Source organism: Pristiophorus japonicus, chromosome 1 (genome assembly GCF_044704955.1).
Source record: "Pristiophorus japonicus isolate sPriJap1 chromosome 1, sPriJap1.hap1, whole genome shotgun sequence".
Taxonomy (NCBI): Eukaryota; Metazoa; Chordata; class Chondrichthyes; family Pristiophoridae; genus Pristiophorus; species Pristiophorus japonicus.
In genome coordinates, this window is record NC_091977.1 from 146,170,364 (window position 1) to 146,186,273 (window position 15,910).

Sequence of the window (15,910 nt, forward strand, 5' to 3'; positions counted from 1 at the left end):
TGGTAGCTGAGCAGCACAGGGATAGTCGGCTCTGCAGGGAGCCTTCCGACACGCATTTCAGGCCTTGCTTGATGGTCTGAACTGCCCGTTCTGCCTGGCTGTTGGATGCGGGCTTGAATGGGGCAGATGTGACGTGGTTGATCCCATTGTGGGTCATGAATTCCTTGAATTCAGCACTGGTGAAACACGGCCCAGTGTCGCTGACTAGGACATCAGGCAGGCCGTGTGTGGCAAACATGGTTCGTAGGCTTTCAATAGTGGCCATGGACGTGCTTACAGACATTATTGCACATTCAATCCATTTTGAGTAGGCGTCCACGACAACCAAAAACATTTTGCCTAGAAATGGGCCCGCATAGTCCACATGGATGCTCGACCACGGTTTGGAGGGCCACGACCACAAACTTAGTGGTGCCTCTCTGGGTGCATTGATCAGCTGAGAGCAAGTGTTGCACTGGCGCACGCATAATTCTAAATCTGAGTCGATGCCGGGCCACCACACTTGGGATCTGGCTATGGCTTTCATCATTACAATGCCTGGGTGGGTGCTATGCAGTTCACAAATGAACGTATCTCTGCCTTTCTTGGGCAAGACCACGCGATTGCCCCACAACAGACAATCCGCCTGCAGGGACATTTCGTCTTTGCGCCTGTGGAACGGCTTAATCGTCTCCTGCATCTCCGCTGGGAAGCTGAACCAGCCCCCATGGAGAACACAGTTTTTTACCATGGACAGTAAAGGATCCTGGCTGGTCCCAGGTCCTGATCTGGCGAGCCGTAACGGGGGACTTTTCGTTTTCAAATACATCCATTACCATGAGCAAGTCTGCTGGCTGTGCCATTTCCACCCCGGTGGTGGGCAATGGCAGCCGACTGAGAGCATCAGCGCAGTTCTCTGTGCCCGTTCTGTGGCGGATTACATAGTTGTATGCCAACAGCGTGAGCGCCCATCTTTGGATGCGGGCAGAGGCATTGATGTTAATCCCTTTGCTCTCAGAGAACAGCGATATGAGCGGCTTGTGGTTAGTTTCAAGCTCAAACTTGAGGCCAAATAAGTTCTGATGCATTTTCTTTATCCCGTAAACACATGCCAAAGCCTCTTTTTCAGTCATGTTGTCGGCTCTTTTGGCCTTGGACAAACTGCTGGACGCATAAGCAACCAGTTGCAAAATCCCCGATTCGTTAGCCTGTTGTAACACACCCGACCCCGTATGACGACGCATCGCAAGCTAGCATTAATCTTTTATAAGGGTCATACAGAACAAGCAGTTTGTTTGAACACAACAGATTTCTGGCTTTCTTAAAGGCAGCCTCTTGTGAATTCCCCCAGACCCAGTCGTCTCCCTTGCGCAGTAGCACATGTCGGGGTTCTAGCAGGGTGCTCAACCCAGGTAGGAAATTACCGAAATAGTTAAGGAGTCCCAGGAACGACCGCAGCTCCATCATGTTCTATGGTCTCGGTGCGTTCTTGATGACCTCCGTCTTGGCGTCGGTGGGTCTGGTGCCATCTGCCGCGATTCAACTTCCCAAGAATTTGACCTCCTGCACCAGGAAAACACACTTCGAGCATTTCAACCTGAGCCCCACGTGATCCAACCGACTGAGAACCTCTTCCAGATTCTTCAAGTGCTCCATGGTGTACCGACTTCGAACCAGTATGTCATCCTGGAAAACATGGTGCGAGGAACCTATTTTAGCAGACTCTCCATGTTCTGTTGGAAGATTGCCACAGCCGACCGAATCCCGGAAGGGCATCTGTAATAGATGAACAGACCTTTGTGCGTGTTGATGCAGGTGAGGCCTTTCGAAGACTCCTCCAGCTCCTGCGTCATGTAGGCCGAGGTCAGGTCTAGCTTGGTGAATGTCTTCCCTCCAGCCAAGGTCGCAAATAGGTCGTCTGACTTGAGTAGCAGGTACTGGTCCTTTGGCGAAAAACAGTTAATCGTTACTTTATAATCCCCACAAATTCTGACCGTGCCGTCTTCTTTTAGTACCGGGACAATCGGACTGGCCCACTCGTTGAATTCCACCGGCGCGATGATGCCTTCTCGCTGCAGCCTGTCCAGCTTAATTTCCACTTCCTCACGCATCATATATGGTACCGCGGTGGATGGATCGCGTACCAGGAGCCAAATGTATCTGCACTTTTACTCCTGAGAAGCTTCTAATGCCTGCCTCGAACAATGATTGAAACCTGCTCAGAACATGGCCACATGAGGCATCATCGACGGACGAAAGCGCTCGGATGTCGTCCCAGTTCCAGCGGATTTTTCCCAGCGAGCTTCTGCCAAACAATGTGGGGCCATCCCCTGACACAATCCACAGCGGGAGTTCGTGTACTGCTCCGTCATAGGAGACTTTGACTTCTGCACTGCCAATTACAGAGATTAGAAAGGAAAAGGAGGCGGGGTGGCATTGCTGGTTAAAGAGGAAATTAATGCAATTGTAAGGAAAGACATTAGCTTGGATGATGTGGAATCGGTATGGGTGGAGCTACGGAATACCAAAGGACAGAAAATGCTAGTGGGAGTTGAGTACAGACCTCCAAACAATAGTAGTGATGTTGGGGAGGGCATCAAACAGGAAATTTGGGGTGCATGCAATAAAGGTGCAGCAGTTATCATGGGTGACTTTAATATGCATATAGATAGGGCTAACTAAATTGGAAACAATACGGTGGAGGAGGATTTCCTTGAGTGCATAAGGGATGGTTTTCCAGACCAATATGTCGAGGAACCAACTAGGGGGGAGGCCATCTTAGACTGGGTGTTGCGTAATGAGAGAGAATTAATTAGCAATCTCGTTGTGCGAGGCCCCTTGGGGAAGAGTGACCATAATATGGTGGAATACTACATTAGGATGGAGAATGAAACAGTTAATTCAGAGACCATGGTCCAGAACTTAAAGAAGGGTAACTTTGAAGATATGAGGCGTGAATTGGCTAGGATAGATTGGCGAATGATACTTAAGGGGTTGACAGTGGATGGGCAATGGCAGACATTTAGAGACCGCATGGATGAACTACAACAATTGTACATCCCTGTCTGGCGTAAAAATAAAAAAGGGAAGGTGGCTCAACCGTGGCTATCAAGGGAAATCAGGGATAGTATTAACGCCAAGGAAGTGGCATAAAATTGGCCAGAAATAGCAGCGAACCCGGGGACTGGGAGAAATTTAGAACTCAGCAGAGGAGGACAAAGGGTTTGATTAGGGCAGGGAAAATAGAATACGAGAGGAAGCTTGCAGGGAACAGTAAAATGGACTGCAAAAGCTTCTATAGATATGTAAAGAGAAAAAAGTTAGTAAAGACAAATGTAGGTCCCCTGCAGTCAGAGTCAGGGGAAGTCATAACTGGGAACAAAGAAATGGCAGACCAATTGAACAAGTACTTTGGTTCGGTATTCACTAAGGAGGACACAAACAATCTTCTGGATATAACAGGAGTCAGAGGGTCTAGTAAGAAGGAGGAACTGAGGGAAATCCTTATTAGTCAGAAAATTGTGTTGGGGAAATTGATGGGATTGAAGGCCGATAAATCCCCAGGGCCTGATGGACTGCATCCCAGAGTACTTAAGGAGGTGGCCTTGGAAATAGCGGATGCATTGACAGTTATTTTCCAACATTCCATAGACTCTGGATCAGTTCCTACGGAGTGGAGGGTAGCCAATGTAACCCCACTTTTTAAAAAAGGAGGGAGAGAGAAAACAGGGAATTATAGACCGGTCAGCCTGACATCGGCAGTGGATAAAATGATGGAATCAATTATTAAGGATGTCATAGCAGCGCATTTGGAAAGAGGTGACATGATAGGTCCAAGTCAGCATGGATTTGTGAAAGGGAAATCATGCTTGACAAATCTTCTGGAATTTTTTGAGGATGTTTCCAGTAGAGTGGACAAGGGGTAACAAGTTGATGTGGTGTATTTGGACTTTCAGAAGACTTTCGACAAGGTCCTACACAAGAGATTAATGTGCAAAGTTAAAGCACATGGGATTGGGGATAGTGTGCTGACATGGATTTAGAACTGGTTGTCAGACAGGAAGCAAAGAGTAGGAGTAAATGGGTACTTTTCAGAATGGCAGGTAGTGACTAGTGGGGTACTGCAAGGTTCTGTGCTGGAGCCCCAGCTGTTTACATTGTACATTAATGATTTAGACGAGGGGATTAAATGTAGTATCTCCAAATTTGCAGATGACACTAAATTGGGTGGCAGTGTGAGCTGCGAGGAGGATTCTATGAGGCTGCAGAGTGACTTGGATAGGTTAGGTGAGTGGGCAAATGCATGGCAGATGAAGTATAATGTGGATAAATGTGAGGTTATCTACTTTGGTGGTAAAAACAGAGAGACAGACTATTATCTGAATGGTGACAGATTAGGAAAAGGGAAGGTGCAAAGAGACCTGGATGTCATGGTACATCAGTCATTGAAGGTTGGCATGCAGGTACAGCAGGCGGTTAAGAAAGCAAATGGCATGTTGGCCTTCATAGCGAGGGGATTTGAGTACAGGGGCAGGGAGGTGTTACTACAGTTGTACAGGGCCTTGGTGAGGCCACACTTGAAGTATTGTGTACAGTTTTGGTTTCCTAACTTGAAGAAGGACATTCTTGCTGTTGAGGGAATGCAGCGAAGGTTCACCAGACTGATTCCCGGGATGGCAGGACTGACATATCAAGAAAGACTGGATCAACTGGGCTTGTATTCACGAGTTCAGAAGAATGAGAGGGGATCTCATAGAAACGTTTAAAATTCTGACGGGTTTAGACAGGTTAGATGCAGGAAGAATGTTCCCAATGTTGGGGAAGTCCAGAACCAGGGGACACAGTCTAAGGATAAGGCGTAAGCCATTTCGGACCGAGATGAGGAGAAACTTCTTCACCCAGAGAGTGGTGAACCTGTGGAATTCTCTACCACAGGAAGTTGTTGAGGCCAATTCACTAAATATATTTAAAAAGGGGTTAGATGTAGTCCTTACTACTAGGGGGATCAAGGGGTGTGGTGAGAAAGCAGGAATGGGGTACTGAAGTTGCATGTTCAGCCATGAACTTATTGAATGGCAGTGCAGGCTCGAAGGGCTGAATGGCCTACTCCTGCACCTATTTTCTATGTTTCTATGCTGGATGAGGGCTCAAGTTAACCTAGTAAATTTACTCTCAGGTTGCCATTGGAGATATAGGCCCCAAGTTTCCACATGATTTGCTCCTGATTTTTAGGAGCAACTGGTGTAGAACGGAGTATCTTAGAAATCGGAATTCTCGTCATTTCGTTTGCTCCAGTTCTAGTCAGTTAGAACAGTTTCACTTTGGAACAGAATTTTTTTTCCAAAAGGGGGAGTGTCCGGCCACTTACGCCTGATTTCAAAGTTTCGTGAGTGAAAACTTACTCCAAACTAACTAAGAATGGAGAAAGTGAAGATTTTTGTACGCTCGAAAAAACCTTGTCTACACTTTAGAAAATCAGGCGTAGGTTACAAATCAGGCGTAGGGAATGGGGGGGGGGGTGTTTAAAGGGAAGTTTACAAACATTAAACACTTCAGTTTTATAAATAAAGAGACATCATCAATAATAAATGATAACTACATCAATAAATCAACCAATAAATCAATCAAAAAAAATTAATAAGAAATATATATTTTTTTAAATCAATAAATAAAACATTTTCTACTTACCGACTGCAGCACCGGGAGCCCTCCAACAGCATGCTGGTATGCCCCCCTCAGTGTGTCTCTGTCAGTGTCTCTATCTCTCTGTCTGTCTGTGTGTCTCTCATTCTCTGTCCGTCAGTGTCTGTGTTTCTGACAGCGAGGGGAGGGGGAGGAGGGGGGTAGAGGGAGAGGGGGGGGAGCAGAGGGAGGGAAGGGGGAGGGAAGGGGGAGAAGGGGGAGAAGGGGGAGGGGGAGAAGGGGGGAGGGGGGAGGGGGGAGAAGGGGGGAGGGGGGAGAAGGGGATAAAGGGGAGAAGGGGGAGAAAGGAGATGGGGGGAAGGAGATGGGGGGAAGGAGATTAGGGGTGGATGGAGATTGGGGGAGGGGGGAAGGAGATTGGGGGGGGAAAGGAGATTGTGGGGGGGAGGAGATTGCGGGGGAAGGAGGGGAAGGGGGGAAGGAGATTGGGGGGAAAGGAGATTGGGGGAGGGGGGAAGAAGATTGGGGGGAAGGAGATTGGGGGGGAAGGAGATTCGGGGGGGAAGGAGATTGGGGGTGGGGGGGGGGGGAAGGAGAAGAGGGAGGGAGGCTCAACGGGCCGGGCCCGAGACTTCGGGCAGGGCCCGTCCCCAGCACCAGATTTACAGGTAGGTGGCGTTGGGTCGGGTCGGGTCGGCGGGGTGGTGAGAGGGAGGTCGGTTCGGTTCGGGTCGGGGGGAGGGAGAGGGAGGTCAGGTCGGGGGGAGGGAGGTCAGGTCGGATCCAGTTCGGGGGCGGGGGGGGGAGTGGGTGTCGGGTCTGGTCTGGGGGCGGGGGGGCGGGGAGCGGGTGTCGGGTCCGGTCCGGGGGCGGGGGGGGGGAGCGGGTGTCGGGTCCGTTCCGGGGGCGGGGGCGGGGGGGGGTAGCGGGTGTCGGGTCTGGTCCAAGGGCGGGGGGGGTGGGGGGGGGAGCGGGTGTCGGGTTGGGTCCGGTCCGGGGGCGGGGGGGGGGAGCGGGTGTCGGGTCCGGTCCGGAGACGGGAAGCGGGAGTTGTGTCGGGTCGGGAGGAAGCAGGAGCTGGCCGTGGGAGGAGCCTTATTCACGCAGCCCCAGTGAGGCCATTCGGCCAGGGCTAGGGGCTGCGTGCTTCGGGCCCCTCCCACACAATTTCGGGCGCCTGGAGCTACTGCACTTGCGCGCCCACTGTAGCGCGCATGTGCAGAGGTCCCGGCACTGTTTTCGGCGCAGGGACCTGGCTCCACCCCCTACAGCTCCTGCTGCGCTGCGCCGAGGGCCAGAGGACCTGCAGGGAGCTGGAGAATCTGGAGGGTTTTTTTAGGCGCACTTTGTGGCACGAAAAACGGGCGTCCAGGTCAGGACTGCGCCGTTCTAGGCGCGGCTCGAAACTTGGGCCCATAAGATCCATACGTTAGGAGCTGGTGGCTCTGCTACCTCCATTAAGCATAATATAAAAGCTGCTCAACATCGCTATTGGTATCCACTGGTCCAATTAAATAGTTGAATTTAAATAGACTATTAATGAGTGTACAGTGACTGACTGAGTAGAATAGGGACTTCTAACTTATTAAAGTATGAGCCAATAGCTGAGAGCTTTAATCAGATAAAAGCTCTATCTCTGAAAGTAACGCTAGATCCAGCCATGGCTGCTTCCATACCAAATTACATACATCTTGACCTTAGACAGATACAACTATGTAAATATAAGCACTTTTACTTTACTGGAAGTGTCCAGGGAGAGCTGTATAACAACCAACTCTATCCTCTCCAGTTTGAGTCATTAATGCATATTGAGGCAGGTTTAAAGTACATTAGTATTTTGCACATATCCAAGATTTCTGTGGTTGTGCATGTACTAGCCAGGTGGGTGAGGGAGTTCTGGTGACACACTATTGCTACAATTAGTCTCACTGCGACTAATTTGTTGGTTGGCATGTTTAAATGTCAAACCACAAAAGGATCACATGAAACATCAGACCTTTTCTTTGAGAAATGCAGAAGAAAATCCATTTATCTCAGCAAAACAAACCAATAGCATGTTAAAAATTTTACATCTGCTTACACTTGTATTTTTTTATCTTACGTTTAAATGGAAATTGTTTATGTTCATTACATCCTCCTACCAGTCATGGTGCTGTAGCACTTCTATTTTGCATCTCCCAAATCCTCAGTCTGTAGGGCAGAGAAGCTCCTAAACCCCAACTAACTCTAGTACACTGCTCATATTTAGCTATACATAATCTATAATAAAAGTATTATATAAAAAAGGGACTGAATGCATGAATTTAAAATAAGGAGCGAATTATCTCTGCACACCTAGTCCAATTATCCCCCGCTGTCTAATCTCACTTCATCTGAAGATTACATTTCAACATGACTGTGCATCGCAGAAGATGTGTAATTGAAATGGATGAGGAGGTCATCTCATAGAAACATAGAAACATAGAAAATAGGTGCAGGAGTAGACCATTCGGCCTTTCGAGCCTGCACCGCCATTCAATAAGATCATGGCTGATCATTCCCTCAGTACCCATTTCCTGCTTTCTCTCCATAACCCTTGATCCCCTTAGCCGTAAGGGCCATATCTACCTCCCTCTTGAATATATCCAATGAACTGGCATCAACAACTCTCTGCGGCAGGGAATTCCGTAGGTTAACAACTCTCTGAGTAAAGAGGTTTCTCCTCATCTCAGTCCTAAATGGCCTACCCCTTATCCTAAGACTATGCCCCAAGTTTCCACATGATTTGCTCCTGATTTTTAGGAGCAACTGGTGGAGAACGGAGTATCTTAGAAATCGGAATTCTCCACATTTAAGTTTTCTGCAGTTCTAGTCAGGTAGAACAGTTTCACTTTTGAACAGATTTTTTTTTCAAAAGGGGGCGTGTCCGGCCACTGACGCCTGATTTGAAAGTTTCCACAGTGAAAACGTACTCCAAACTAACTTAGAATGGAGCAAGTGAAGATTTTTGTAGGCTTGAAAAAACCTTGTCTACACATTAAAAAATCAGGCGCAGGTTACAAATTAGGCGTCCAGAACGAGGTGGGGGGGGAGGGGGGGAAGGGAAGTCATTACATTCTACAATAAATCCTTAGTTATACTTATACAAATAAATCCAACCTGAATAAAAATTTATAAGCAAAGAAAAGATTAAATAAACCATGTTCCTACCTGTGTGAAAGTGCTTCAGGCAGGCCTTTCAGGCAGCGGTTTCCCGACGGCAGGCGGGGGGGAGGCAGTGAGAAGGCTGCAGGAAGCCTCAGAAGTTCAGGCAGCCGTTCCCGACGGCAGGGGGTGGGGGGAGGCAGTGAGAAGGCTGCAAGAAGCCTCAGAACTTGAGGCAGCCGTTCCCGTCGGGCCCGACGGACGGCAGGGGGAGAAAGCTGCAAGAAGCCTCAGTGCTGATCATGGAAGGGCAATGTTGTTTTATTAAAAAATTTTAAACATTGAACAGCTACAAAGAATTTGAATAGTCTCAAACAAGTGACTGTGTCCCGTTTATCACAGTCTATCTTTAATTACAGAATGCACTCCCTCACCCTCACACACAGAAATATCAAGAAAATTAAAATACAAGCCTTTGCAAGGGTTCAATAAACAAATTTTCACTTTTTCTGCAGCACTTTTTAAAATGGCCAAATGCCAATGTTTCCTTCACACTGAACGTGCGCGAACGCTCCAACGCGCACGCGCAGGGTTGTCGGCACGAAAAAAACTCATTTAAATGCTACCCGTCCCCTCCTACTTACAAAATCGGCGCGAGTGGTAGGCTCCGCCCCCTGGGCACTGCGCCAAGCAGAAATCGAGCTGCAAAGCGCTCGAGAATAGCGCGTTTTTTTTCAGGCGCCGTTTTCGGCGCGAAAAACGTTCACCCAGCTCGGCGGGGCGCCTGTTTTGCCGCGTGTGGAAACTTGGGGCCTATGTCCCCTGGTTCTGGACTTCCCCAACATCGGGAACATTCTTCCCGCATCTAACCTGTCCAGTCCCATCAGAATCTTATACTTTTCTATGAGATCCCCCCTCATCCTTCTAAACTCCAGTGAATAAGGGCCCAGTTGATCAAGTCTCTCCTCATATCACAGTCCAGCCATCCCGGGAATCAGTCTGGTGAACCTTCGCTGCATTCCCTCAATAGCAAGAATGTCCTTCCTCAGATTAGGAAACCAAAACTGAACACACTATTCCAGGTATGGCCTCACCAAGGCCCTGTACAACTGCAGTAAGACCTCCTTGCTCCTATACTCAAATCCCCTAGCTATGAAGGCCAACATACCATTTGCCTTCTTCACCGCCTGCTGTACCTGCATGCCCATTTTCAGTGACTGATGAACCATCTCCCCTTTTCCTAATCTGCCGCCATCCAGATAATATTTTGCCTTCGTGTTTTTGCTCCCAAAATGGATAACCTCACATTTATCCACATTATACGGCATCTGCCATGCATTTGCCCACTCACCTAACCTGTCCAAGTCACCCTGCAGCCTCTTAGCGTCCTCCTCACAGCTCACACCGCCACCCAGTTTAGTGTCATCTGCAAACTTGGAGATATTACATTCAATTCCTTCGTCTAAATCATTAATGTATATTGTAAAGAGCTGGGGACCCAGCACTGAACCTTGCGGTACCCCACTAGTCATTGCCTTCCATTCTGAAAAGGACCTGTTTATTTCTATTCTTTGCTTCCTGTCTGCCAACCAGTTCTCTATCCACATCAATACATTACCCCCAATACCACGTGCTTTAATTTTACACACTAATCTCTTGTGCGGGACCTTGTCAAAAGCCTTTTGAAAGTCCAAATACACCACATCCACTGGTTCTCCCTTGTCCACTCTGCTAGTTGTATCCTCCAAAAATTCCAGAAGATTCGTCAAGCATGATTTCCCTTTCATAAATCCATGCTGACTTGGTCCGATCCTGTCACTGCTTTCCAAATGCGCTGCTATTTCATCCTTAATGATTGATTCCAACATTTTCCCCACGACTGATGACAGGCTAACCGGTCTATAATTACCCATTTCCTCTCTCCCTCCTTTTTTAAAAAGTGGTGTTACATTAGCTACCCTCCAGTTCATAGGAACTGATCCAGAGTCGATTGACTGTTGGAAAATGATCACCAATGCATCCACCATTCGGCCTTTTGGCTAAGATCAAGTGTAGTATCTGTTCTTATCAGTTTAATATCCCCTATGGGGACATGATATTGAATTGATTTTTGGACAGGGAGCTGGATCAGGGACATGCTCCGTCCACTCCATGCACCGACCTGGTATTGCAATATTTCCAGGAACGGTGCAACTTCGCCTCTCGGCCTTTTGGCCTAAGATCAAACACATTGGCGCAAAGTGATCTTTGGCGTTAGAGTTGATCTGGAAAGAAATTGGATTAAAAAAAATAAATAAAAAATAAAAAATAAAAAATAAAAAAAATTTCTAGGGTCACTTCCTTAAGTACTCTGGAATGCAGACTATCAGGCCCCGAGGATTTATCGGCCTTCAATCCCATCAATTTCCCTAACATAATTTCCCGCCTAATATGGATATATTTCAGTTCCTCCTTCTCACTAGATCCTCGGTCCCCTAGTTAAATCGGGAGGTTATTTGTGTCTTCCTTCATGAAGGCAGAAGCAAAGTATTTGTTCAATTGGTTTGCCATTTCTTTGTTCCCCATTATAACTTCACCTGAATCTGACTGCAAGGGACCTACGATTGTCTTCACTAATCTTTTTCTCTTCACATATTTATAGAAGCTTTAGCAGTCAGTTTTTATGTTCCCTGCAAGCTTCCTCTCGTACTCTATTTTCCCCCTCTTAATTAAACCCTTAGTCTTCCTCTGTTGAATTCTAAATTTCTCCCAGTCCTCAAGTTTGTTGCTTTTTCTAGCCAATTTATATGCCTCTTCCTTGGCTTTCCCTTGTTAGCCATGGTTGAGCCACCTTCCCTGTTTTATTTTTACTCCAGACAGGGATGTACAATTGCTGAAGTTCATCCATGTGATCTTTAAATGTTTGCCATTGTTTATCCACCATCAACCCTTTAAGTATCCTTTGCCAGTCTATTCTAGCCAATTCACACCTCATGCCGTCAAAGTTACCTTTCCTTAAGTTCAAGACCCTAGTTTCCGAATTAACTGTCTCACTCTCCATCTTAATAAAGAATTCTACCATATTATGGTCACTCATCCCCAAGAGGCCTCGCACAACAAGATTGCTAATTATTCCCTTCTCATTACACATCACCCAGTATAGGATGGCCAGCTCTCTAGTTGGTTCCTCAACATATTGGTCTAGAAAACCATCCCTAATACACTCCAGGAAATCCTCCACCACTGCATTGCTACCCGTTTGGTTAGCCAAATCAATATGTAGATTAAAGTCGCCCATGATAACTGCTGTACCTTTATTGCACATATCCCTTATTTCTTGTTTGATGCTGTCCCCAACCTCACTACTACTGTTTGGTGGTCTGTACACAACTCCCACTATCGTTTTCTGCCCTTTGGAATTCCACAGCTCCAACCATACCAATTCCACATCATCCAGGCTAATGTCCCTCCTTACTATTGCATTAATTTCCTCTTTAACCAGCAACGCTACCCCGCCTCCTTTTCCTTTCTGTCTATCCTTCCTAAATGCTGAATACCCTTGGATGTTGAGTTCCCAGCCTTGGTCACCCTGGAGCCATGTCTCCGTGATGCCAATTACATCATACCCGTTAACTGCTATCTGCGCAGTTAATGCGTCAACCTTATTCCGAATACTCTTCGCATTAAGGCACTGGGCCTTCAGGCTTGTCTTTTTAACACGCTTTGCCCCTTTAGAATTTTGCTGTAATGTGGCCCTTTTTGTTTTTTGCCTTGGGTTTCTCTGCCCTCCATTTTTACTATTCTCCTTTCTATCTTTTGCTTCTGACTCCATTTTATTTCCCTCTGTCTCCCTGCATAGGTTCCCATCCCCCTGCCATGTAAGTTTAACTCCTTCCCAACAGCACTAGCGAACACTTCCCCTAGGACATTGGTTCCGGTCCTGCCCAGGTGCAGATTGTCCAGTTTGTACTGGTCCCACCTCCCCCAGAACCGGTTCCAATGCCCCAGGAATTTGAATCCCTCCCTTCTGCACCACTGCTCAAGCCACGTATTCATCTGAGCTATCCTGTGATTCCTACTCTGACTAGCACGTGGCACTGGTCACAATGCTGAGATGACTACTTTTGAGGTCCTACTTTTTAATTTTTATATTTATATTTGGGAGTGATGTCGGTAGTCATGAACACACTCCTTTGAGGTATAAGTTCCTTCGAAGGGGCAAAGATTTATATATTAAAGATTATGCTGAAAGAAAGGCCCATGCTGTTATTAATCTGCAAATCGACCAGCAACTTGTGGCAAGGAAGAGGTACCCTGGGAATTGTGAATCGCCACAATTTGCTGGACAATTTTCTCTGCTCCACCATTAACTTTGTGAAAGTGGCATGTCACGCTTAACATCCCTATGATTTTCATGAAGTTGCTGCGTTTGCATATTTATTATTCATTAAACTCACTGCAGAAAGTTAAGTCTAGTAGTTAACAGTGTAAGTACCCTTTTAATGATGTGATAATTATTAATGACTGCCAATCAAACTCGCAGAAAGTGAACAATTATAAGTGTGGGGTCTCATTCCTTCAGGTTGGGAATTGTTGTAGGAGATTTTTTAAATGTAATTTTTTTCTTACTTTTCCTTTCTGTCTCTTTTTTTTCCTCTGTACCTGATTTGACATCGAATTCACCCTCCATCTCAATCCTCCCCCTGTTTATTTCCCAATCCTTTAATCTCATTTGTTCAGGAGATAGACTGACTGACTGTTCACCAAGGTCCCAGATGCCCTGTTGCCCTCGCTGCGCTGTTAATCAGCTCGCACTTCCAGCAACTTTGTGGACAAAAAATTAAAAAACCTAAACATACACGAACAAGTCTAACAGGGTATACCCCAAGATGCCCCGCTGCAGCAAAATCTAGGCCAATATTTCCAACTTTATACAGTACGGGCTCATTATCAGTATTTAGAGCTACCTATGTTATAGCCATTAGTAAATGGATCAGGATAACCTCTGTTGACAAAGAAGGCAGAACAAACATATCTACCCAGTTAGGATTTTTTTTTAGCAGTTCTTGTTACTACTGTACTATAAATTGCATCAGTTAATCAGATTTATAGATTATTTTATAAAACATCCACAATGTTCAATAACTTTTTATAAAATTCGAGGGAAAAAGTATTTTGAACAAAATTAGCTATTTTATAACTGAATTGGTATTCCATATATTCTGGGTGAAATTGGTCTTGAAGAAAATCAGGCGTCGTGTAAAACGGACTCCAGATTCACTATTGCCTGTTTTGTGCTTTGCCCAAGACCAATTTCACCTCCAATGTATTTAATACATAATTTATAGTGGATTCATTCTGAAAACTGATCTGTTTACCACTTTAACTGACCCACACTAATTTTGAATTGCCACCACTGCAAATAAGATTGATGTTAGGGTTTGGTCTCATCCTGCTGCTAATCATTAACTACCAATGTGAATGGTAATTTGAAACTTCCTAGTATCTTCCCCCACCCTGATACTGTTATTACACCTCATGTATTGACTGAATATATAAAAATATTAGTTAAAAATAAATTCACAAACCTACAATGTGCTCATTGTAATAGTTTATGAATTAGAGGAGTTGGACATGCAGGTTTGTTGAGACCAGATTGTCACCACCAGTCTCAGCAACAATGACACAAGGCACAGACCTTCAATGTAATAACCAGTCCCACAGCTAATTGATTTGCATCTCTTTACACAGTCTATACTCATTACCCAGTTGAACAATAATGATTTTGGATGCTCTTAATGCTGCCCATAATAAACCCAATGATACTGATTGACTTAAAGATAGAAGTGGAAGTTAGGTAAGCAAATTTCTCCAAGAAGATATTTTCTCACACCTTATGTAGATTTTCTGAGTACTTATCCATGATGAGACACTTTGCATTTCATGAGCACAAATTGGACATTCACGAGTAACAAGTTCCCAATTTTCTGATGTACGCAAGATATCTCATCATGGGTGAGGACTTAGAAAATTTACTCTTCTGTGCCAATAATAGTTCACTTTGTAACTTAGTGAGTAGTTGCATTATACCCAAATTTATGCTGAGTTAGTTGATCTCACTGGAGTGCGAGTAAGAATACCACAGTTGGCCTCGAAGTCCTGGGGTTGGGGAAAGTGGAAAATCATCTAAGGCAATATTCATAATAATCCTGGAAAGTGTATGTGTGTGGAAGTTAGATGTGGACAGCATTAGGCTTGACTATGATGGTACTGTCCTCTTTTCTCCCTGTTCACGCTCGCTGCTTTGTCTTACATATGCAAAATAGTTACCCGGGTGAGGTGCCAGAGAGCAACTGTGGAACAAAGAGTCAGCACTGTCAGGGAAGGAGGAGAGAAAGTTGACAAAATGTCAACGCCTGGGTAATCTAGTGTATTGAATGCAGTTGAGTCATCATTATCATCGTAGGCTGTCCCTCGGAATTGAGGAAGACTTGCTTCCACTCTAAAAGTGAGTTCTTAGGTGGCTGAACAGTCCAATATGAGAGCCACAGTCCCTGTCACAGGTTGAGGGAAAGGGAGGGTGGGACAGGTTTGCCGCACATTCTTTCCGCTGCCTGCGCTTGATTTCTGCATGCTCTCGGCGATGAGACTCGACGTGCTCAGCGCCTTTCCGGATGCACTTCCTCCACTTAGGGCAATCTTTGGCCAGGGATTCCCAGGTGTCAGTGGGGATGTTGCACTTTTTCAGGGAGGCTTTGAGGGTGTCCTTGTAACAGTTCCTCTGCCCACCTTTGGCTCATTTGCTGTGAAGGAGTTCCGAGTAGAGCGCTTGCTTTGGGAGTCTCGTGTCTGACATGCGAACGATGTGGCCTGCCCAGTGGAGCTGATCAAGTGTGGTCAGTACTTCACTGCTGGGGATGTTGGCCTGGACGAGGACGCTAATGTTTGTGCGTCTGTCCTCCCAGGGGAGGACCATGTACAGGAAATACCACCAACGATGCCGCTGCAAGATCCAGTTGAGTAAACTTGTCATGAGGAAGTTTAGGACAATGTAGGACAATCTACATTCTGTTTCTCTGATCTAGTCTAGTAAACCCCAAATGTGTGTTAACTGTTGTTAAGCATAGTTTTAGAATACCCAGTGTATGGTGTATTTGCCCGATTTCTGGTCGATCAACATTGGTAT

At 46.1% G+C, this 15,910-nt stretch overlaps 1 pseudogene; it reads left to right on the forward strand.

Moving 5' to 3' along the window:
• The first annotated feature begins 10,765 nt into the window (after positions 1–10,765).
• LOC139278761 (U2 spliceosomal RNA) lies at positions 10,766–10,943 on the forward strand (annotated as a pseudogene).
• Positions 10,944–15,910: the final 4,967 nt, after the last annotated feature.